Genomic DNA, 24,806 nt, shown 5'->3' on the forward strand with positions numbered 1-24,806 from the left:
GCGTATCTCGATTCTGGGGCAGCAGGCAATTTCATCCAGCAGGCTACGGTGGACAAGTAGCAGGTGCCTGTTATTCCACTAGACAAACCCCTCGTCATTGCTTCTGTGGATGGGAGACCCCTCTCAGACCCCATCTCGTTTATCACCAAGCCTGTGGAACTTCGTATCGGTGCCCTGCACACCGAGAAAATTGCTCTCTATGTCCTTCCGCGCATGTCTCATCAGATCCTGCTGGGCCTCCCCTGGTTGTGGGCACACGAACCTTCGGTCAGCTGGTGTGCTGGAGAGATCACCCGATGGGGCTTGTCTTGTCATGAGAACAATCAAGTCCATACAGCCCATCCGACGACCTCCGGTCCCGGAGTCCCTACCAGGGCTGCCTTCTGCCTATTGGTCCTTCGCGGACGTTTTCGATAAAAAGGAGTCAGAGGTACTTCCGCCACATCGTCCCTACGACTGTGCCATCGACCTGCTGCCGGGAACCACACCCCCTCGGGGACAGATATACCCATTGTCCCCTGCTGAAACACGAGCCATGTCCGCCTACATCACCAAGAATTTAGCAAGGGGATTTATTCGGAGATCCTCGTCTCCTGCTGGAGCAGGCTTCTTCTTCGTTAAGAAGAAAGAAGGTGACCTGCGCCCCTGCATTAACTACCGTGGATTAAACCAGATCACCGTGAAGAATAAATACCCTCTGCCGCTCATTCCCGAATTATTCGATCGGCTTAGAGGAGCCCGTGTGTTCACCAAGTTGGATCTCCGCGGTGCCTACAACCTGGTTCGCATCCGCTCTGGGGAGGAATGGAAGACCGCATTCAACACTCGTGATGGGCACTACGAGTATTGTGTGATGCCCTTTGGTCTGTGTAACGCTCCGGCAGTCTTCCAAGAACTAGTGAACGACGTATTCAGGGATCTCCTCTACGTCTGTGTGGTCGTATATCTAGACGACATCCTGGTCTTCTCCCCAGACCTACAGACCCACAGAGAAAACGTGCAGCTGGTCCTACAAATGCTTAGAGAGAATCGCCTGTATGCCAAGTACGAGAAGTGCGTGTTCGAACAGTCGTCTTTTCCCTTCCTGGGTTACGTCGTCTCCGACACCGGTCTGCAGATGGAACCAGAGAAGGTCTCTTCTATCCTCAACTGGCCCCCTCTTTCCAGACTGAAGGCTATTCAACGCTTCCTCGGCTTTGCCAATTATTACCGTCGGTTCATTCCTCCCTTTTCTGCTCTGACTGCGCCTCTCTCTGCCTTGACCAAGAAGGGGGCTAACCCGAAGGACTGGTCACCGGCGGCTGACACCGCATTCCGCTCCCTGAAGCGGGCATTTGCTTCCTCTTCTGTTCTCCATCGTCCAGAGTTGAACCGACAGTTCACCTTGGATGTGGATGCCTCCTCCTCAGGGGCCGGGGCAGTGCTCATGCAGAAGTCCTCAACTGGGAAGATGGTTGTGACGACATGGACTCTCATGGGTTAAAGTTTCTTAACATTCAGCCAGACTATTGTTCTTATGTGTGCTAAGTCATGTTTGCTTAGCTATTGCTCTCCAGACTTTTCCAGTAATCATTGTATTGTAGTTGTGTATTGATAATGTAATTACCTTAGTAGCCATTGTCTAGTCGGTGACTTGCCGACTCCATGTAGATATACTGAGTCTTTCTATGCACATCATTTAAATGAACATTATCCATGCAGCTTGAAATTCATCCAATGGGAGAAGCAATCTTGTCCAACCAATCGATGAGGACGCAGTGTATCCTAAGGGAAAGTTATGGCTATAAAAGGGACTTCTTTAAGCCACCAGGTTGTTGATGGATGCTGATGGATCCAGTCTAAGCTCTTTGGAGCTGACTAGAGGATCAGGATATCTTATGGCTTCAATCTAGGGACTCTGGTTCCGGTTGGAGACCATATCCACAGTCTAGGGATTTCGACCCCGGCTGCCAGGATTGTATCATCATACCAGGACTACCTAAGGAGGACACTCAGGTTGGCACTGTTCAGTCACCTGTTACAGACTTTGCAGACCTCAGCCAGCTTCCTAAATCTGGCGTTATTCCAGTCACGGTGGGTGCCCGCCGAAAGCGGGGTGCTGCTGTATTGGAGTAAGTAGCCCTGGAACCTGTGAGTCATGGACATTCTAAATCCCTGGTGAGCCAGCGGAAGGGTGAAACACTGTTGCCTTTTACATTTGTGTTTTGCTGGTTATGTGTTATGTGCCGTTAATTGTTTGGGGATCCAATAAAGTCTAATTATTGTGGTTCCCTCACCCTGTGTTGTCTGAGTAGTGTTACGCCCACGGTTAAGGAGGCCGGCGTTCAGTTGGGATGAGCCCTGAGCCATGCTGTCTTTCTAAAGGCGGCGGGTTTTAGTGGACGAGAGCACCCACTGAGCCCCGTGTCTCCACAATTGGTGGCAGCAGTGGGATACTACTCAGCCTGGTTTACCCAGGGGAGCTGCAGCGGACTGGTGTTTTCGGACACCGTCCAGGGCTCAACAACCAGGGAGGCACATAAGCATACCCAGCAGGCCATAGGGGAGGCATTCAGGTTTCGGACGCTGCCATGTCCAACCCCACCAGCTCAGCCATGGGACAAGGACAAGAGAGGAGTCACGACCGCTGCAGTAAATGGATGCTACAGGATCTGTGCCAGAGGCGAAAGATTATCTACTGGAACGCTGAGACTCGGTCAGTCTTGATCCAGAAATTAGTCCGTTGGGATGCCCAGAATGATGCAGAGGATGATGAGGATCCCGCCGATATTGACCCAGAGGATTTAAACTATGTGCCACATCATGGATCTAGTGACAATCGTGAATCAACTTTGTCCAAAATGGCCCAAGCCACAGCGTTGTTGGATGCATTGGGGCCTAGATCCTCAAGAGAAGAGAGGGCTTATGTTCTGGAATATGTTTATGGGATTCCAGCTGCAGTACTGCTAACACCAGCCGGTCGAGAAGGATGGTTCCGCTACCCAGCAGAAGCTGCGCCAAAACAAAGGACTACAAACAGGGCCTGTGACTCGCCCAATCTATGGCGCTGTTATACATGTGGGCGCCATGGACATATAGGTAAAGATTGTCTCCAAAACCGAGGCCGCATGCTTGGAGCCCATCTACCAGCTCAGCCGGTCAAGAGCCAGGGACTACGAGACACTGGTTCCTCCATTACCCTGGTAAGTCCAGTTATTGTTTCCCCAGAAGACCCTGTACCAGATTCCCAATTATCCATCTCCCTGGCTGAGGGCCAGCGCTCAGACATTCCTCTGGCATGTGTGCAGTTGGACCTAAGGACTGACCAGGGAGAGGTCGAGGTGGAGCTTGTGGACAGCCTCCCCACACTTGGTATTTTGGGGACCAATCAGGAAGTGATCGATGTGGGGATTGTGAACAGCCTCCCCATACCTGTCATTACGGAGACTGACCAGAGCAAGGCTGATGTGGAGCTTATGGACACCGTCCCACCAGTTATTTCGGGAAAGGACCAGGGAGAGGTTGATGTGAGACTTGTGAACAGTCTCCCTACACCTGTCATTGTGGAGACTGACCAGAGCAAGGCTGATGTGGAACTTATGGACACCGTCCCCACACCAGTTATTTCGGGAAAGGACCAGGGAGAGATTGATGTAAGACTTGTGAACAGCCTCCCCACACCTGTCATTGTGGAGACTAATCAGAGCAAGGCTGATGTGGAGCTTATGGACACCGTCCCCACACCAGTTACTTTGGGGTCTGACCAGGAAGAGGTCCATATGGAGTTTATGGACAGCCTGCCCACACCTGTTGTTTCGGGGACTAGCCAGGACGAAGTTGAAGTGGGGTTCATAGATGGCCCCACCAAGCCTGTTGTTTCGGATATCACTCAAAGGGAAGTAAAAGTGGGGCTTGTGAATTACCTGCTCACACCAGTCCTTTTGGAGAATGACCTAGGACAAGGACTATCCATTCAGTTTGAAGCAGCCATCACCCACCTCCAAGCCAAGCAGGACCCTGATGTGGATCTTTCTAACATCTTTTCCAGGGATGGTTTGCATTCCCGGTCTCCATCATCCACTTCTGAGCCAAGAACCGTGAGAAAGCCTAACCACACTGTGGCTATTGACTGGGGGAGGATTGATATAGGGAGATTTGTGCAGGCCCAACTCATGGACCCCACCTTAGTGCTTGTCCACAATATGGCTGCTCAACTTGGGGGAGGTAATCAGGGGGAGGTGTATAGATGCGAGCCTCTGTTGCTGACCTCACCATTAAAAAGGACAATGCCGTCAAGAGGAGAAGGATGATCGGAAGCCAATCATGTCTGGCTAATATTAAGAAGGGGGAGAAATGTGACGACATGGACTCTCATGGGTTAAAGTTTCTTAACATTCAGCCAGACTATTGTTCTTATGTGTGCTAAGTCATGTTTGCTTAGCTATTGCTCTCCAGACTTTTCCAGTAATCATTGTATTGTAGTTGTGTATTGATAATGTAATTACCTTAGTAGCCATTGTCTAGTCGGTGACTTGCCGACTCCATGTAGATATACTGAGTCTTTCTATGCACATCATTTAAATGAACATTATCCATGCAGCTTGAAATTCATCCAATGGGAGAAGCAATCTTGTCCAACCAATCGATGAGGATGCAGTGTATCCTAAGGGAAAGTTATGGCTATAAAAGGGACTTCTTTAAGCCACCAGGTTAAGCAACCAATCGATGAGGACGCAGTGTGCCCAGAGCGAGGGCTGTGGCTATAAGAGAGGACTTCTTTAAGCCGCCGTGGTTGTTGATGGATGCTGATGGATTCAGTCTAAGCTCTCAGGAGCTGACTAGAGGATCAGGATATCTTATGGCTTCAATCTAGGGACTCTGGTTCCGGTTGGAGACCATATCCACAGTCTAGGGATTTCGACCCCGGCTGCCAGGATTGTATCATCATACCAGGACTACCTAAGGAGGACACTCAGGTTGGGACAGTTCAGTCACCTGTTACAGACTTTGCAGACCTCAGCCAGCTTCCTAAATCTGGCGTTATTCCAGTCACGGTGGGTACCCGCCGAAAGCGGGGTGCTGCTGTATTGGAGTAAGTAGCCCTGGAACCTGTGAGTCATGGACATTCTAAATCCCTGGTGAGCCAGCGGAAGGGTGAGACACTGTTGCCTGTTACATTTGTGTGTTTTGCTGGTTATGTGTTGTCACGCTCCCCGGGTCCTCACCCCCGTTCCCCGGCTCACCTGCCACGCTCTCCGCTCCCCAGTCACCGGATTCCGTCCGTCCCAGGGCTCCGGGCCCCCGATCCCGGCGCCCGACAGCTTCCCTGGACCTGGCCGGCTCCCCTGCGTCCTCCTCGCAGCCTCCTTCCCTGGCTTCTGGCACCCGGGCGGCGCGCATGCGCATTAGGGCGCGCGCGCGGTCACTGACCCTTTCTTAAAGGGCCAGCGTCCATTAACAGGAAATGAGGTTGCACAGGTACAGGGTATATAAGGGGTCATTGTCCAAGGGGGCGGGGCCTGATCTTCGTGTTCCCTGAGCTAGGAGTCAGGTCTCCTGGTGTTACTGTGCTCGTACTCACCTATCTCTCTTTGTAGAGCCGTGCCTGCTTCGCCATCCAGTCTGCCGTATCCTGAAACCCGAACGCTGTCCATCTGCCATCCTGACAGTCCGCACCACCTCGGATCCCTGCGGTGACCCGTCTTCTTGCTCCCAAGGTTCCGGACCCCGCCTGACATCATCTCGGCTTCCGAACCTGAGCTGCGTCACCCGGACTACCACCCGTAACTCCGTAGTCCCAGGGACTTCTCCGCTATACCTGTGTGCAAGGACTGCTCTGCTGTTTCTAGTGCTCCAGCTGCCGGACTCTTTGCTACCATCTAGGAGTTCGGTCCAGTGGATCCACCTCCTGGGCCTGCCCGTACACCTGGCCGTGACAGTAAGATCAGGCCATGGATCCCGCTGCAGCACTATTGGCCCTGCAAGAGGAACTCCAACGCCAGCGTGAAGTCCAGACCCGCATGCTGCAATTTATGACCTCCGTGGACACCCGCCTGTACACGTTACAAGCATCCATGACGCCTGCGGCACCCAGGTCCTCCAATGGACAATCCACGGCTCCCGCACCAGTGGCAGCCTCGTCGGGTGCTTCCCAACTCCGGTTGGCTTCACCACCTCGTTATTCTGGAGATCCCAAGACCTGCAGGGGCTTCATCAACCAATGTTCCCTTCATTTCACGCAGCTGCCACATCTATTCGCCTCCGACCAAGCCAAGGTCGCCTTTATAATGTCCCACCTAGAGGGCGAGGCACTGGCGTGGATGAACCCCTTGTGGGAGAAGGAGGACCCCGTGACCAAGAACCTTCGAGAGTTCCTGCAGGCCTTTCGCAGTACCTTTGACGAGCCGGGACGCGCCTCTGCGTCTGCCTCATCACTTCTCCGCCTACGTCAAGGAACACTGACGGTGGGCCAATACGCCATCCGTTTCCGCACTTTGGCTTCTGAACTCGGGTGGAATAATGAGGCCCTGACAGCCGCCTTCTGGGAGGGACTCTCGAGTCGCATCAAAGATGAGTTGGCGGGTCGTGACTTGCCCTCCACCCTAGATGCCCTGATTGCCCTGGCTACTCGAGTGGACATTCGTTTTCAGGAGCGCTCTAAAGAGCTGTCTCGTGAGAGACGACCGGTACGGCATTCCTCACCTCCCCAGAAGCCCTCCGCACCTCAGTCATCAACAGCTGGGATTCCCGTCCACGAGCCCATGCAGATTGACCGAGTACGACAGTCTGAACAGCGTCGAGCAGAGCGGCTCGCCAAGGGCCTCTGCTTTTACTGCGGAGAGGGCACACACCTGCTACGCGCCTGTCCAGAGAGGCCGGGAAACTCCAAAGCCTAGGGTTGGTAGGAGAGGCCACCCTAGGTGCTGGGACTCTCTCAGACCCGGTTATGTGGACTGTGCAAGTGTCAACGGGAGAGACACGGTTCACGGCTGAGGCATACCTCGATTCCGGGGCAGCAGGCAATTTCATTCAGCAGGCCACGGTGGACAAGTACCAGCTGCCTGTTACTCCACTTGACAAACCCCTCGTGATAGCCTCTGTGGATGGGAGACCCCTCTCTGATACCATCTCCTGGGTCACCAGACCGGTCGAACTACGTATCGGTGCCCTGCACACCGAGAACATCTCTCTCTACGTCCTTCCACACATGTCCCATCAAATCCTGCTGGGACTTCCCTGGTTGCGGACACACGAACCCTCAGTCAGCTGGGGTACTGGCGAAATCACCCGATGGGGTCCTTCTTGTCATGAGAAGTGTCTGAAGTCCATACCACACATCCGACGACCTCCGGTTCCAGAGAACCTACCGGAACTGCCCTCGGCCTATTGGTCCTTCGCAGACGTTTTCGACAAGAAGGAGTCTGAGGTACTTCCGCCACACCGTCCCTACGATTGTGCCATCGACCTGCTCCCAGGAACAACACCACCTCGAGGACGGATATATCCGTTGTCCCCAGCCGAAACCAGGGCCATGTCTACCTACATCACAGAGAGCCTGGCTAAGGGATTCATCCGGAGATCCTCCTCTCCTGCGGGAGCGGGCTTCTTCTTCGTTAAGAAGAAAGAGGGTGACCTACGCCCCTGCATCGACTACCGGGGTCTGAATCAGATCACCGTAAAGAACAAGTACCCTCTGCCGCTCATCCCCGAATTGTTCGACCGGCTCAGAGGAGCCCGTGTGTTCACCAAACTGGATCTTCGGGGTGCTTACAACCTAGTTCGTATCCGCTCTGGGGACGAATGGAAGACCGCGTTTAATACTCGCGATGGGCACTATGAATACTGCGTGATGCCCTTCGGCCTATGTAATGCACCAGCAGTCTTCCAAGAATTGGTGAACGACATCTTCCGGGACCTCCTCTACGTCTGTGTAGTAGTGTATCTGGATGACATCCTTATCTACTCTCCGGACCTCCAGACCCACAGAGAGAACGTCCAGCTGGTCCTACAACGACTGAGAGAGAATCGTCTATACGCCAAATATGAGAAGTGTGTTTTTGAGCAGTCTTCTCTCCCTTTCCTGGGATACATCATCTCGGGTACTGGACTGCAAATGGATCCTAAGAAGGTGTCCTCCATACTCAACTGGCCTCCCCCTTCTGGACTAAAGGCAATCCAACGGTTCCTGGGATTTGCCAACTACTACCGCCAGTTCATCCCTCACTTCTCTGCCCTGACTGCTCCTCTCTCCGCTTTGACCAAAAAGGAGGCTAATCCAAAGGACTGGTCACCTGCGGCCGACGCCGCGTTTTGCTCACTGAAGCGAGCATTTGCCTCCGCTCCTGTACTCCACCGTCCGGAGTTAAACCGCCAGTTCACCTTGGAGGTGGATGCCTCCTCCTCGGGAGCCGGAGCAGTGCTCATGCAAAAGTCCTCCTCCGGGAAGATGGTTACATGCGGTTTCTTCTCCAAGAGCTTCTCTGCACCTGAACGTAATTACACCATCGGTGACCGAGAACTATTGGCGGTCAAACTGGCTCTGGAGGAATGGCGCTACCTCCTGGAAGGAGCAGTGTACCCCGTGATTATCTACACGGACCACAAGAACCTGGAATACCTACGGTCCGCTCAGCGACTGAACCCACGGCAAGCCAGGTGGTCCTTATTCTTTGCCAGGTTCGACTTCCAGCTCCATTTCCGACCCGCAGACAAGAATGTACGTGCGGATGCCTTGTCTAGGTCTTTCATGCCCATGGAGCAGGAGGAAGAGACTACCCAGCCTATCATCCCTCCTAGCAAGATTATTCCGGTGGCCCCTGTCACCCTGGCCCAGATACCGCCCGGAAAGACCTATGTCTCTGAGACTGACAGGCAAAAGGTGTTACACTGGGGTCATGCCTCGAAAACAGCCGGTCATGCAGGCCAGAAGAGAACATGGGGTGCGATTGTACGCCATTATTGGTGGCCATCCCTTCGCACGGACGTCGCTGCTTTTGTCTCTGCCTGCTCCTCTTGTGCCAGGAACAAGACGCCCAAACACCTGCCCTATGGCCGTCTTCTGCCTCTGCCGATACCCACAATTCCGTGGCAACACATAGCGATGGATTTTATTACGGACTTGCCATTATCCTCTGGACACACAGTCATATGGGTCGTGGTGGACCGGTTCTCCAAAATGGCTCACTTCGTCCCTATGGCTGGACTGCCCTCTGCTCAGGAACTCGCGGAAGCCTATATACATCACATCTTCCGCTTGCATGGTTTCCCATCCCACATCGTGTCCGACCGAGGAACTCAGTTTACCTCCCGCTTCTGGAGGGCGCTCTGCAAACATCTGGGTGTGACTCTGGACTTTTCTTCTGCTTACCATCCTCAGTCTAATGGCCAAGTGGAGAGGGTCAATCAAATCTTGACCTCCTTCTTACGTCACTACGTCAACGCCCATCACGACGACTGGTCCACGCTTCTACCTTGGGCTGAATTCTCACATAACCACCACATCAGTGAGTCGTCCTCCAAATCTCCCTTCCATGTAGTTTACGGACTTCAACCCTCCGTCCCGTTGCCTATATCCCCTTCATCGGATGTTCCGGCTGCTGATACTGCAGTTCGTGACTTTGCTACCATTTGGGACTCTGTCAAAGCGTCCCTTGGGCGCGCTTCCCAGCGGATGAAGAAACACGCTGACAAGAGACGTCTGGATCCTCCGTGTTTCTCTCCTGGTGACCTGGTCTGGCTTGCTTCCCAGTACATCCGATTGAAGATACCTTCCTACAAGCTGGGTCCTCGCTACATCGGGCCGTTTAAGGTCCTCAGCAAGATCAATGAGGTATCCTACAAGCTACAGCTCCCGGCCACGATGAGGATACCCAACTCCTTCCACGTCTCTCTGCTCAAGCCGGTTGTCCTTGGTCCCTTCTCCGCTGCTGCCAGTCCGGCCCCTCCTCCTATTGCCGATGATGACATCTATGCGGTAAGGGATATCGTGGCCATGAAGACCGTACGAGGTCGGCAGTTCTTCCTGGTGGACTGGGAAGGGTATGGTCCTGAGGATAGGTCTTGGGAGCCCAGGGAGAACGTGGGCACTCCTCTTATCCGTGCCTTCATGTCCCGGTTGCGGGGAGGGGGGCGTGGGGGGGGGGGGTACTGTCACGCTCCCCGGGTCCTCACCCCCGTTCCCCGGCTCACCTGCCACGCTCTCCGCTCCCCAGTCACCGGATTCCGTCCGTCCCAGGGCTCCGGGCCCCCGATCCCGGCGCCCGACAGCTTCCCTGGACCTGGCCGGCTCCCCTGCGTCCTCCTCGCAGCCTCCTTCCCTGGCTTCTGGCACCCGGGCGGCGCGCATGCGCATTAGGGCGCGCGCGCGGTCACTGACCCTTTCTTAAAGGGCCAGCGTCCATTAACAGGAAATGAGGTTGCACAGGTACAGGGTATATAAGGGGTCATTGTCCAAGGGGGCGGGGCCTGATCTTCGTGTTCCCTGAGCTAGGAGTCAGGTCTCCTGGTGTTACTGTGCTCGTACTCACCTATCTCTCTTTGTAGAGCCGTGCCTGCTTCGCCATCCAGTCTGCCGTATCCTGAAACCCGAACGCTGTCCATCTGCCATCCTGACAGTCCGCACCACCTCGGATCCCTGCGGTGACCCGTCTTCTTGCTCCCAAGGTTCCGGACCCCGCCTGACATCATCTCGGCTTCCGAACCTGAGCTGCGTCACCCGGACTACCACCCGTAACTCCGTAGTCCCAGGGACTTCTCCGCTATACCTGTGTGCAAGGACTGCTCTGCTGTTTCTAGTGCTCCAGCTGCCGGACTCTTTGCTACCATCTAGGAGTTCGGTCCAGTGGATCCACCTCCTGGGCCTGCCCGTACACCTGGCCGTGACATGTGTTATGTGCCGTTAATTGTTTGGGGATCCAATAAAGTCTAATTATTGTGGTTCCCTCACCCTGTGTTGTCTGAGTAGTGTTACGCCCACTGTTAAGGAGGCCGGCGTTCAGTTGGGATGAGCCCTGAGCCACGCTGTCTTTCTAAAGGCGGCGGGATTTAGTGGACGAGAGCACCCACTGAGCCCCATGTCTCCACAATGGTCACTTGGGGATTCTTCTCCAAGAGATTGTCGGCGCTTGAACGCAACTACACCATCGGTGATCGAGAGCTACTGGCTGTCAAACTGGCTTTGGAGGAGTGGCGCTACCTCCTGGAGGGAGCAGTATACCCAGTGATCATTGACACTGACCACAAGAACCTGGAATACTTGCGGTCTGCTCAAAGACTGAACCCATGACAAGCCCGGTGGTCCTTGTTCTTTGCCCGTTTCGATTTCCAAATCCATTTTCGGCCCGCGGATAAGAACGTGCAAGCAGATGCCTTGTCCAGGTCCTTTGTGCAGGAGGAGGAGACGTTCCAGCCCATCATCTGCCCCAGTAAGGTCATTCCGGTGGCTCCTGTCGCTCTGGCTCAGATACCTCCTGGGAAGACCTATGTCTCAGAGACTGACAGAAAGTCTTACACTGGGGTCATGCCTTGAAAACAGCCGGCCATGCTGGTCAGAAATAAACATGGAGTACGATTGTCCGTCACTATTGGTGGCCATCTCTTTGCAAGGACGTTGTCTTCTTCGTCTCAGCCTGCCCATCCTGTGCCCGGAACAAGACACCCAAGCAACTCCCATATGGTCGTCTTCTGCCTCTGCCAATTCCCTCCGTACCGTGGCAACACATTGCCATGGACTTTATTACTGACTTTCTCTTGTCCTCCGGACATACGGTCATATGGGTCGTAGTGGACCGTTTCTCGAAGATGGCTCATTTCATCCCCATGGTCGGATTGCCCTCTGCCCAGGAGCTCGCTGACGCCTTCATACAGCACATCTTCCGGTTGCATGGCTTTCCCGCACACATTGTGTCCGACAGAGGATCTTAGTTTACCTCACGCTTTTGGAGGGCTCTCTGCAAACATCTGGGAGTGTCTCTGGACTTTTTTTCGGCCTACCACCCTCAGTCAAATGGCCAAGTGGAATGAGTCAATCAGATCCTGACTTCCTTCCTGCGCCACTACGTCAACATCCATCATGACGATTGGTCCACGCTTCTTCCTTGGGCTGAATTTTCCCATAACCATCACATCAGCGAGTCCGCCTTCAGCTCTCCCTTCCATGTCGTTTATGGACTTCAGCCTTCGGTTTCATTACCAGTATCCTCGGCTTCCGATGTCCCCGCTGCTGATGCCCTGGTCCGAGATTTCTCTGCCATATGGAACACTGTTAAGACGTCTCTTGAACGCGCTTCCCTGCAGATGAAGAGACACACGGACAAGAGGCGCCTGGAGCCACCGAGTTTCTCTCCAGGCGATCTAGTCTGGCTTGCATCCAAATACATCCGATTGAAGCTGCCTTCGTACAAGTTGGGTCCTCAATACATCAGGCCGTTCAAAGTTATCGGCAAGATCAATGAGGTCTCCTACAAGCTGAAGCTCCCGGCCACGATGCGGATATCCAACTCCTTCCATGTCTCCTTGCTCAAACCGGTTGTCCTTGGTTCCTTCTCCGCTGACACCAGTCCTCCTCCTCCTATTGCTGATGATGACATCTATGCAGTAAGGGATATTGTGGCCATGAAGACCATGTGGGGTAGGCAATACTTCCTGGTGTACTGGGCAGGTTATGGCCCTGAGGATAGGTCCTGGGAGCCCCGGGAGAATGTTGGCAACCCCCTGATACGTGAATTCCTGTCCCGGTTGCGGGGAGGGGAGCGTGGGGGAGGGGGTACTGTCACGCTCCTCAGTCCCCGACGGCGCTCCTTATTCACTGCTCCGGCCTCTGGCCCTCCTCTCCGTGCTCACCCTGCTCGCTCTCCCTCTCCTGCGTCCTCCATGCATCCTGTTCCTCGCTCCAGGCGCTCCTCTGCGACGCAAAACTCTCTGCCGGGCATTCCTGCTTCCTCTGCACCGCTCCCCGCTCTGGCCACCGGTACTCGGGCCTCGCGCATGCGAATTAGGGCGCGCAGTCATTGACCTTCTCTTAAAGGGCCAGCGTCCAGAAACAGAATATTACCTATGAAAGTACTGGGTATAAGAGGATCTTCCTTCCAGGTGGACGGGGCCTGTTCTACGTGTTTAGTAAGCTAGGAGTTCAGGTCCTCCTTTTGCCTTGTCCGGTATTAACCTTGTCTATCTCACAGAGCCTGTCCTGCTACGCCAACCGGTCCTGTCCACGGCTGTCCCAGGACTTCCTGTCGGTCGTCTGAGGATTCCATCATCTTCTCAGTCCCACCTGTGACGACATGGACTCTCATGGGTTATCGTTTCTTAAAATCCAGCCAGACAGCATGATAGATTGTCTATAGATGGGGGAGAAGTCCCTCATTGTTTTTACAAGACTCTTGTTGACTCAATGTAATTGTGTTGGCCACTGAAAGCTAGACTATTGTTCTCCAGACATTTCCAGTAACCATTGTATTGTAGTTGTGTATTGATAATGTAATTACCTTAGTAGCCATTGTCTAGTCAGTGGCTCCCAGTTTACATGTACACCCTCAGCCTTTCTAAGCACATCATTTAAATGAACATTATCCATGCAGCTTGAAATTCCTCCAATGGGAGAAGCAATCTTGTCCAACCAATCGATGAGGACGCAGTGTATCCAAGGGGAAGGTTGTGGCTATAAAAAGGACTTCTTTAAGCCACCAGTGTTGTTGATGGTTGATGGATTCAGTCTAAGCTCTTTGGAGCTGACTGGAGGATCAGGACATCTTATGGCTTCAATCTAGGGACTCCGGATCCGGTTGGAGACCATATCCACAGCCTAGGGATTTCGACTCCGGCTGCCAGGATTGTAACATCAAACCAGGACTACCTAAGGAGGACACGCAGGTTGGGACAGTTCAGTCACCTGTTACAGACTTTGCAGACCTCAGACAGCTTGGAACCTGTGAGGCATGGACATTCTAAATCCCTGGTGAGCCAGCGGAAGGGTGAGACTCTGTTGCCTGTTACATTTTGTGTGTTTTGCTGGTTATGTGTTATGTGCCGTTAATTGTTTGGGGATCCAATAAAGTCTAATTATTGTGGTTCCCTCACCCTGTGTTGTCTGAGTAGTGTTACGCCCACGGTTAGGGAGGCCGGCGTTCAGTTGGGATGAGCCCTGAGCCACGCTGTCTTTCTAAAGGCGGCGGGTTTTAGTGGACGAGAGCGCCCACTGAGCCCCGTGTCTCCACACCACCTGTCTCTGATTCCTGGTTTTGTTTGGTGACCTGCCCTCTCGCTCAGCTGGTTCCGGATTCCGCCTGACGTTACAGCCCGGCATCTGAACCTGAGTCTCGTCACCCGGACTACTTTCAGGAACTCTGTGACCCCAGAGACATCTACTTACCAGTTACCTAAACAGACTATCTTGCTACCAGTAGTGCTTCAGGGCCCTCTGGCGGGGTGACGGGTCTGGTTGCTTCACTGGGGCAGTCCGGTGTACGGTCCAGTGTTTCCTTCACCAGGAGCTAACACAATCCATTAGATCTCGGGGGTGACGGTGCCCAGACGATTCGAGACTTTTTTTATATATGTTCCCGCTCCCTAAAAAATTATATAAAAAAAATCGTTGCTCAGGCACCTCCTTAAGGCTGCCAAGATCGTTATCCCTCACCACTGGAAAACCACAGAGTCACCATCTGTAGAGGAATGGATAAGCCAGGTAGACGTGATCTACCGGATGGAAAGGATACTTGCTCAATAAAGTAATGACGTGGCTGCCACTGCCACAAAGTGGTTCTACTGGGAATCTTTGTTGACCAGTCACGCCTTCTGTACCGTGAGGTAGGAGGTGATGTGTATACATGATGATGTGTTCCTGAGTGTTCTATAGTTTTATGTCTTGGACCTGGTGGGTGGGGGTCCTCGTGCCATCTCTCTATATCTCTCTCTCCTCTATTCCCGCCTTCCTTCCTTTGTTCTCTTTTAGGTGATTCTTCCTCTTGTGTTTTGGGAAAAACAGAAGAAAAAAAAGTGTGACCCTGCGGTGTCAGGTTGGAGTCAAATGTACTAAATGTGTGGTCACCGGAGATGTCTGAGTTTGTTACTATGTGACTTTTGATTAATGTTATTAATGGTACCACTATTCTACCTTCCCATTTATGTATGTCAATGTTCGGATTTATTTCCTGAAAATCAATAAAAGTTAAATGTTAAAAATATTGTTCCTGACATTGTGAACATACCAAGGTATATGTCAGGTAGAGAAAATAGTAGTCTGACCCATGGGATATATCTGCTAAACATTTAGGGCCAGTATTATCTAACTTGTAGCCTAGTGCTTATCACGATTTTTAATCCCTATAAGAGTACACTAGGGACATTTTTGGACTGTGTGTGTGTTATTTCTACACAATGTACTTATGTCACCTTTAAGCACATTTTTTGTTGAAGTTTGGTGGTGGGTGCCTCATTAAGTGGAAGGAAAAGTCATTCAGGGCTAGCCACCGTTGAGCGGGGTCACCAAACAAATTAGAGTGATAACCTCCACTGTAAGGGAAGGCACAGATAGGGTACATATATTTCAGACTCCAGTCCCTGATGCTGAAAACCCCTTTAACCCTGGACCCTTCATTTTCCTATTTTTCCACCATCGAGGCATCGGGTTGATGATCATGCACGAACACCCTTTCTTTGTTTTCTGTCTTGTCTGGATGTTTTGACTATTGACAGATTTTTAATATTTAATAAAGTTATTCTGTTTTTAGAGGATCTAATAGGTCAGTCAGTTTTTCATAACTCTAAAGGCCACTTTACACACAGCGTCATCGCTACCGACCCGCCCCCGTCGGTTGTGCATCACAGGCAAATCGCTGCCCGTGGCGCACAACATCGTTAGTCCCCGTCACACATACTTACCTGCCTAGCAATGTCGCTGTGGCCGGCGAACCGCCTCCTTTCTAAGGGGGAGGATCGTTCGGCGTCACAGCGGCGTCACTAAGCGGCCGCCCAATAGAAGCGGAGGGGCGGAGATGAGCGGCCGGAACATCCCGCCCACCTCCCTCCTTCCTAATTGCCGGCGGCCGCAGGTACGATGTTGTTCCTCATTCCTGCGGTGTCACACATAGCGATGTGCGCTGCCGCAGGAACGACGAACAACCTGCGTGCTGCAATAGCAACGATATTTGGGATTAGAACAACGTGTCAACGATCAATGATATGGTAAGTAATTTTGATCGTTAACGGTTGTTCGTGCGTTTCACACGCAACGACGTCGCTAACGAGGCCGGATGTGCATCATGGATTCCGTGACCCCAACGACATCTCGTTAGCGATGTCGTTGCGTGTAAAGCCCCCTTAAGACATTTCAATTTTGGTTTGGTTTTGTCTGTCCAAAAAACACCAATTTTCCAATTTCTCTTTCCAAAGCTCAATTGCCACTACAATTTGAAATAATTCTACCAGCATGAATTTCTTCTGTCACCCCTTTTTCTCCAAATCCATGGGCCCAACTCCATCTCTCTTCAAAAACGGTATCAAAAGTCACTGAACTCAAGGCATCAATGGATAAATTACAGCAATAATTTTCCTCATACTGCAAAATTCTCTATCAAAAATGTATAACCCTGATTTGTTGAGAAATTTTCTTCACCCCTAAGTTACCCGCTTAACTTCAGTTGCCTGAAGACAATCTTCATTGGAATCTTAACGGCAGAGTTCAGGAAGCCTAACAAAAACTACATATTTCTAATTGTCACCATCACAACCCTTTTACAACCCTTCTTTAAAGCCCGCTTTACACGCTACAATATATCTTACGATGTGTCGGCGGGGTCACATCGTAAGTGACGCACATCCGGCATCGTAAGGTACATTGTAGTGTGTAACAGCTACATGCCATTGCGAATGAACGGTAAAACGTTCATTGCACGCACGTCGTTCATTCCTCATGAATTGAACGTTAGGTTGTTCATCGTACCCGGGGTAGCACACATCGCAGTGTGTGACACCACGGGAACAGTGAACAGATCTTACCTGCGTCCTGCGACTCCCGCTGGCAATGCGGAAGGAAGGAGGTGGGTGGGATATTTACGTCCCGCTCATCTCCGCCCCTTCGCTTCCATTGGCCGGCTGCCGCGTGACGTCGATGTGACGCCGAACGTCCCTCCCACTCCAGGAAGTGGACTTTCGCCGCCCACATCGAGGTCGTATGGACGGGTAAGTACGTGTGACGGAGGTTAATCGTTTGTGCGGCACATTCAACAAAATTGAACGTGCCGCACATACGATGGGGGCGGTTACGATCGCATACGATATCGTATGCAGAATTGTAACATGTAAAGCAGGCTTAACACTAGAAGTCCCAGGAATTTCGAGCTTCATAGGGTTCCAATGGTAGAAATGTTAAATGACCCCTTTCTGGGACTTCTAGTGTTAAAGAAGCATTTCTTTGACAAGACTTGTATCGAGCCCACTTTCTTTCCTTCCCATTTTACTTGATTCGATAATTTTTCCCTCAAAATTATTGGCAACCCCAAATTTTATAGTTTGATAATCTCATTTGCTGATGTTAAATCTTGAGGGACAATGAACAGATATATGTGCTGCCCCCGCAACAGCCGACGGGCAGCTCGGATCCAGATCCGCAGTGGCTCGAGGGGTCTCCGGACCCGAGGCGGGGTCGCGCGGCTACTCGAATTAAAAGGGGGGTATTTACAAGGGTTGAAAAATAAAGTTCGTGACTAGAGTTGAGCGCGGTTCGCGGTTCGAGGTTCTCCAGTTCTAGGCTCGAGTGATTTTGGGGCCTGTTCTAGATCGAACTAGAACTCGAGCTTTTTGCAAAAGCTCGATAGTTCTAGAAACGTTCGACAACGGTTCTAGCAGCAAAAAAACAGCTAATTCCTAGCTGGCTTTCCGCTGTAATAGTGTAAGTCACTCTGTGACTCACACTATTATGACATTTCAGTGTATAGTGTGCGTGAACAGCGCCTTCAGATCACTCCTGTTTGTATAATGGCGATCGCCATTTTTTTTTTTTTCCTTGTCTTCCTTCCCTAAGCGCGCGCGTCTTGTGGGGCGGGCCAGCATGTCAGCCAATCCCAGACACACACACAGCTAAGTAGACTTTTAGCCAGAGAAGCAACCGCATGTGTGATAGGATGTCCATGTCACATGTCCCTGCATTATAAAACCGGACATTTTCCTCCAGGACGCCATTATCTCTTCTGCGTCCTTGGTGTCAGACATCACTGTCGCAGCTCCGTCCTTTGTCCTATCGCTGATACAGCTGTATGCGCTCCATACACAGCGCTAGACAGCTTAGGGAGAGCACTTTCTATCAGTCCTTTTAAGGGCTCAAACCGGCAGGGTCAGAGCCATAGGTGACAGGTCCTGAAAACAGCGACAGCGTCTGTGTAGCTAAGGTCAGGGATTTCGTCGCTGCATTTCACCATTAGGAGGGAATAGAAAGGCAGGCTTCCATTCCTCTACCCAGAGCCCCACAATCCTGGCACTGTACCCTCCTGTCCTCTGCACACTCCAACTCTTTTTAACTAAGCCATTATGCTAGCAAACAGTCAGTGTACCTAGTGGCATCCTAAACGTGGCTATTGGACTTTTGTGTAGTCACAGTAGTGCAAAGATATTTGCAGCACGTCTGCCTGCATTGCACACTCAAACTTTTTTTAACTAAGCCATTATACTAGCAAACAGTCAGTGTACCTAGTGGCATCCTAAACGTGGCTATTGGACTTTTGTCTAGTCACACTAGTGGAAAGATATTTACAGCACGTCTGCCTTCATTGCACACTCAAACTCTTTTTAACTAAGCCATTATACTGGCAAACAGTCAGTGTACCTAGTGGCATCCTAAACGTGGCTATTGTACTTTTGTCTAGTCAAACTAGTGGAAAGATATTTGCAGCATGTCTGCCTGCATTGCACACTCCAACTCTTTTTAACTAAGCCATTATACTAGCAGTCAGTGTACCTAGTGGCATCCTAAACGTGGCTATTGTACTTTTGTCTAGTCACACTATTTCAAAGATATTTGCAGCACGTCTGCCTGCATTGCACACTCAAACTCTTTTTAACTAAGCCATTATACTAGCAAACAGTCAGTGTACCTAGTGGCATCCTAAACGTGGCTATTGGACTTTTGTCTAGTCAAACTAGTGCAAAGATATTTGCAGCACGTCTGCCTGCATTGCACACTCAAACTTTTTTTAACTAAGCCATTATACTAGCAAACAGTCATTGTACCTAGTGTGGCATCCTAAACGTGGCTATTGTACTTTTGTGTAGTCAAACTAGTGGAAAGATATTTGCAGCATGTCTGCCTGCATTGCACACTCCAACTCTTTTTAACTAAGCCATTATACTAGCAGTCAGTGTACCTAGTGGTATCCTAAACGTGGCTATTGGACTTTTGTCTAGTCACACTAGTGGAAAGATATTTGCAGCACGTCTGCCTGCATTGCACACTCCAACTCTTTTTAACTAAGCCATTATACTAGCAAACAGTCAGTGTACCTAGTGGCATCCTAAACGTGGCTATTGTACTTTTGTCTAGTCACACTATTGCAAAGATATTTGCAGCACGTCTGCCTGCATTGCACACTCAAACTCTTTTTAACTAAGCCATTATACTAGCAAACAGTCAGTTTACCTAGTGGCATCCTAAACGTGGCTATTGTACTTTTGTCTAGTCATACTATTGCAAAGATATTTGCAGCACGTCTGCCTGCATTGCACACTCAAACTCTTTTTAACTAAGCCATTATACTAGCAAACAGTCAGTGTACCTAGTGGCATCCTAAACGTGGCTATTGTACTTTTGTCTAGTCACACTATTGCAAAGATATTTGCAGCACGTCTGCCTGCATTGCACACTCAAACTCTTTTTAACTAAGCCATTATACTAGCAAACAGTCAGTGTACCTAGTGGCATCCTAAACGTGGCTATTGGACTTTTGTGTAGTCACACTATTGCAAAGATATTTGCAGCACGTCTGCCTGCATTGCACACTCAAACTCTTTTTAACTAAGCCATTATACTAGCAAACAGTCAGTGTACCTAGTGGCATCCTAAACGTGGCTATTGTACTTTTGTCTAGTCACACTATTGCAAAGATATTTGCAGCACGTCTGCCTGCATTGCACACTCAAACTCTTTTTAACTAAGCCATTATACTAGCAAACAGCCAGTGTACCTAGTGGCATCCTAAACGTGGCTATTGTACTTTTGTCTAGTCACACTATTGCAAAGATATTTGCAGCACGTCTGCCTGCATTGCACACTCAAACTCTTTTTAACTAAGCCATTATACTAGCAAACAGTCAGTGTACCTAGTGGCATCCTAAACGTGGCTATTGTACTTTTGTCTAGTCATACTATTGCAAAGATATTTGCAGCACGTCTGCCTGCATTGCACACTCAAACTCTTTTTAACTAAGCCATTATACTAGCAAACAGTCAGTGTACCTAGTGGCATCCTAAACGTGGCTATTGGACTTTTGTGTAGTCAAACTAGTGGAAAGATATTTGCAGCATGTCTGCCTGCATTGCACACTCCAACTCTTTTTAACTAAGCCATTATACTAGCAGTCAGTGTACCTAGTGGCATCCTAAACGTGGCTATTGGACTTTTGTCTAGTCACACTAGTGGATAGATATTTGCAGCACGTCTGCCTGCATTGCACACTCAAACTCTTTTTAACTAAGCCATTATACTAGCAAACAGTCAGTGTACCTAGTGGCATCCTAAACGTGGCTATTGTACTTTTGTCTAGTCACACTATTGCAAAGATATTTGCAGCACGTCTGCCTGCATTGCACACTCAAACTCTGTTTAACTAAGCCATTATACTAGCAAACAGTCAGTGTACCTAGTGGCATCCTAAACGTGGCTATTGGACTTTTGTCTAGTCAAACTAGTGCAAAGATATTTGCAGCACGTCTGCCTGCATTGCACACTCAAACTTTTTTTAACTAAGCCATTATACTAGCAAACAGTCATTGTACCTAGTGTGGCATCCTAAACGTGGCTATTGTACTTTTGTGTAGTCAAACTAGTGGAAAGATATTTGCAGCATGTCTGCCTGCATTGCACACTCCAACTCTTTTTAACTAAGCCATTATACTAGCAGTCAGTGTACCTAGTGGCATCCTAAACGTGGCTATTGGACTTTTGTCTAGTCACACTAGTGGAAAGATATTTGCAGCACGTCTGCCTGCATTGCACACTCAAACTCTTTTTAACTAAGCCATTATACTAGCAAACAGTCAGTGTACCTAGTGGCATCCTAAACGTGGCTATTGTACTTTTGTCTAGTCACACTATTGCAAAGATATTTGCAGCACGTCTGCCTGCATTGCACACTCAAACTCTTTTTAACTAAGCCATTATACTAGCAAACAGTCAGTGTACCTAGTGGCATCCTAAACGTGGCTATTGGACTTTTGTGTAGTCACACTATTGCAAAGATATTTGCAGCACGTCTGCCTGCATTGCACACTCAAACTCTTTTTAACTAAGCCATTATACTAGCAAACAGTCAGTGTACCTAGTGGCATCCTAATAGTGGCTATTGTACTTTTGTCTAGTCACACTATTGCAAAGATATTTGCAGCACGTCTGCCTGCATTGCACACTCAAACTCTTTTTAACTAAGCCATTATACTAGCAAACAGTCAGTGTACCTAGTGGCATCCTAAACGTGGCTATTGTACTTTTGTCTAGTCATACTATTGCAAAGATATTTGCAGCACGTCTGCCTGCATTGCACACTCAAACTCTTTTTAACTAAGCCATTATACTAGCAAACAGTCAGTGTACCTAGTGGCATCCTAAACGTGGCTATTGTACTTTTGTGTAGTCAAACTAGTGGAAAGATATTTGCAGCATGTCTGCCTGCATTGCACACTCCAACTCTTTTTAACTAAGCCATTATACTAGCAGTCAGTGTACCTAGTGGCATCCTAAACGTGGCTATTGTACTTTTGTCTAGTCACACTATTGCAAAGATATTTGCAGCACGTCTGCCTGCATTGCACACTCAAACTCTTTTTAACTAAGCCATTATACTAGCAAACAGTCAGTGTACCTAGTGGCATCCTAAACGTGGCTATTGTACTTTTGTCTAGTCACACTATTGCAAAGATATTTGCAGCACGTCTGCCTGCATTGCACACTCAAACTCTTTTTAACTAAGCCATTATACTAGCAAACAGTCAGTGTACCTAGTGGCATCCTAAACGTGGCTATTGGACTTTTGTCTAGTCAAACTAGTGCAAAGATATTTGCAGCACGTCTGCCTGCATTGCACACTCAAACTTTTTTTAACTAAGCCATTATACTAGCAAACAGTCATTGTACCTAGTGTGGCATCCTAAACGTGGCTATTGTACTTTTGTGTAGTCAAACTAGTGGAAAGATATTTGCAGCATGTCTGCCTGCATTGCACACTCCAACTCTTTTTAACTAAGCCATTATACTAGCAAACAGTCAGTGTACCTAGTGGCATCCTAAACGTGGCTATTGTACTTTTGTCTAGTCACACTATTGCAAAGATATTTGCAGCACGTCTGCCTGCATTGCACACTCAAACTCTTTTTAACTAAGCCATTATACTAGCAAACAGTCAGTGTACCTAGTGGCATCCTAAACGTGGCTATTGTACTTTTGTCTAGTCACACTATTGCAAAGATATTTGCAGCACGTCTGCCTGCATTGCACACTCAAACTCTTTTTAACTAAGCCATTATACTAACAAACAGTCAGTGTACCTAGTGGCATCCTAAACGTGGCTATTGTACTTTTGTGTAGTCAAACTAGTGGAAAGATTTTTGCAGCATGTCTGCCTGCATTGCACACTCCAACTCTTTTTAACTAAGCCATTATACTAGCATTCAGTGTACCTAGTGGCATCCTAAACGTGGCTATTGGACTTTTGTCTAGTCACACTAGTGGAAAGATATTTGCAGCACGTCTGCCTGCATTGCACACTCAAACTCTTTTTAACTAAGCCATTATACTAGCAAACAGTCAGTGTACCTAGTGGCATCCTAAACGTGGCTATTGGACTTTTGTCTAGTCACACTAGTGGAAAGATATTTGCAGCACGTCTGCCTGCATTGCACACTCCAACTCTTTTTAACTAAGCCATTATACTAGCAAATAGTCAGTGTACCTAGTGGCATCCTAAACGTGGCTATTGTACTTTTGTCTAGTCACACTATTGCAAAGATATTTGCAGCACGTCTGCCTGCATTGCACACTCAAACTCTTTTTAACTAAGCCATTATACTAGCAAACAGTCAGTGTACCTAGTGGCATCCTAAACGTGGCTATTGTACTTTTGTCTAGTCACACTATTGCAAAGATATTTGCAGCACCTCTGCCTGCATTGCACACTCAAACTTTTTTTAACTAAGCCATTATACTAGCAAACAGTCATTGTACCTAGTGTGGCATCCTAAACGTGGCTATTGTACTTTTGTGTAGTCAAACTAGTGGAAAGATATTTGCAGCATGTCTGCCTGCATTGCACACTCCAACTCTTTTTAACTAAGCCATTATACTAGCAGTCAGTGTACCTAGTGGCATCCTAAACGTGGCTATTGGACTTTTGTCTAGTCACACTAGTGGAAAGATATTTGCAGCACCTCTGCCTGCATTGCACACTCAAACTCATTGTTACTAAGCCATTATACTAGCAAACACTCAGTGAACTTAGTGGCATCCTAAACGTGGCTATTGGACTTCTGTAGAGTCCCACTAGTGCACAGATATTTGCAGCACCTCTGCCTGCATTGCACACTCAAACTCATTGTTACTAAGCCATTATACTAGCAAACACTCAGTGTACCTAGTGGCATACAGGAAGTGGCTGTTGTACTCCATTAGTGCCCCACTGGTGCAAATCTATGTGCAGCACCTCTGCATGACACCCTCCTGCTCTGTTTTTAATGAGCTATAATGATAGCAAAAAATACTGCCATTTAGTGGCATCATAGAACTGGCTGTTGTATTCCATTAGTGCCCCACTGGTGCCAAGCTATTTCTAGCACCTCTGCATGACACCCTCCTGCTCTGTTTTTAATAAGCTATAATTATAGCACAAAATACTGCCATTTAGTGGCATCATAGAACTGGCTGTTGTATTCCATTAGTGCCCCACTGGTGCCAAGCTATTTATAGCAGCTCTACATGACACCCTCATGCACATTTTGCTACGGTAATGTTATAGGAAACTCAGGGAATTCATTGCTGCATTTGATAATTCGGAGGGATAGAAAGTCAGGCTTCCTTTAGCTTTTCCTTCTGTTCATAGACAGCATCTCCAAGTTCACGCCCGAAGAGCAATTTCTCCTCCACGTCTAAGTGTGGAGAGGCAGCTAGTGCGCATGCGTGTGCCGATTTACCCCAGCTGCAGCATAACTACAGTGTTTCGCCTAGTGAGTATGCTCAGCCTGACTGTGCCATTCCTGACGCTAAGTCTTCATTTCGGGATACAGCGCATGCTCCCACACTAAGTGTGAAAAGCCTCTTTGCACAGGTACTTGCATTCCGTGCCGGGTCTAAGTCCTGTTTTGTGCCTAGACACCATGCTAAAGCTGATAGTCTTTTTTCAGAGACTGTATTTCATGCTACTGAGCATGCTCAGGCACTTACTGCATCAGAGACTAGGTCCGGTAATGAACTCTTTGGCCCTGCCCCTGATGTGGGGGTCCCATATAGACCACAGGGCATCAGGTGTCCTCCCAAATGGCTTGCAGAGGCCCACCCCTATGACTTGTCACCGCATTATTGATGGTCAGACGATGACTGGTGAGGTGTTTGGGTCATGGCAGCCATGAGGTCATC

This window comes from Anomaloglossus baeobatrachus, chromosome 1, assembly GCF_048569485.1.
Source record: "Anomaloglossus baeobatrachus isolate aAnoBae1 chromosome 1, aAnoBae1.hap1, whole genome shotgun sequence".
NCBI lineage: Eukaryota > Metazoa > Chordata > Amphibia > Anura > Aromobatidae > Anomaloglossus > Anomaloglossus baeobatrachus.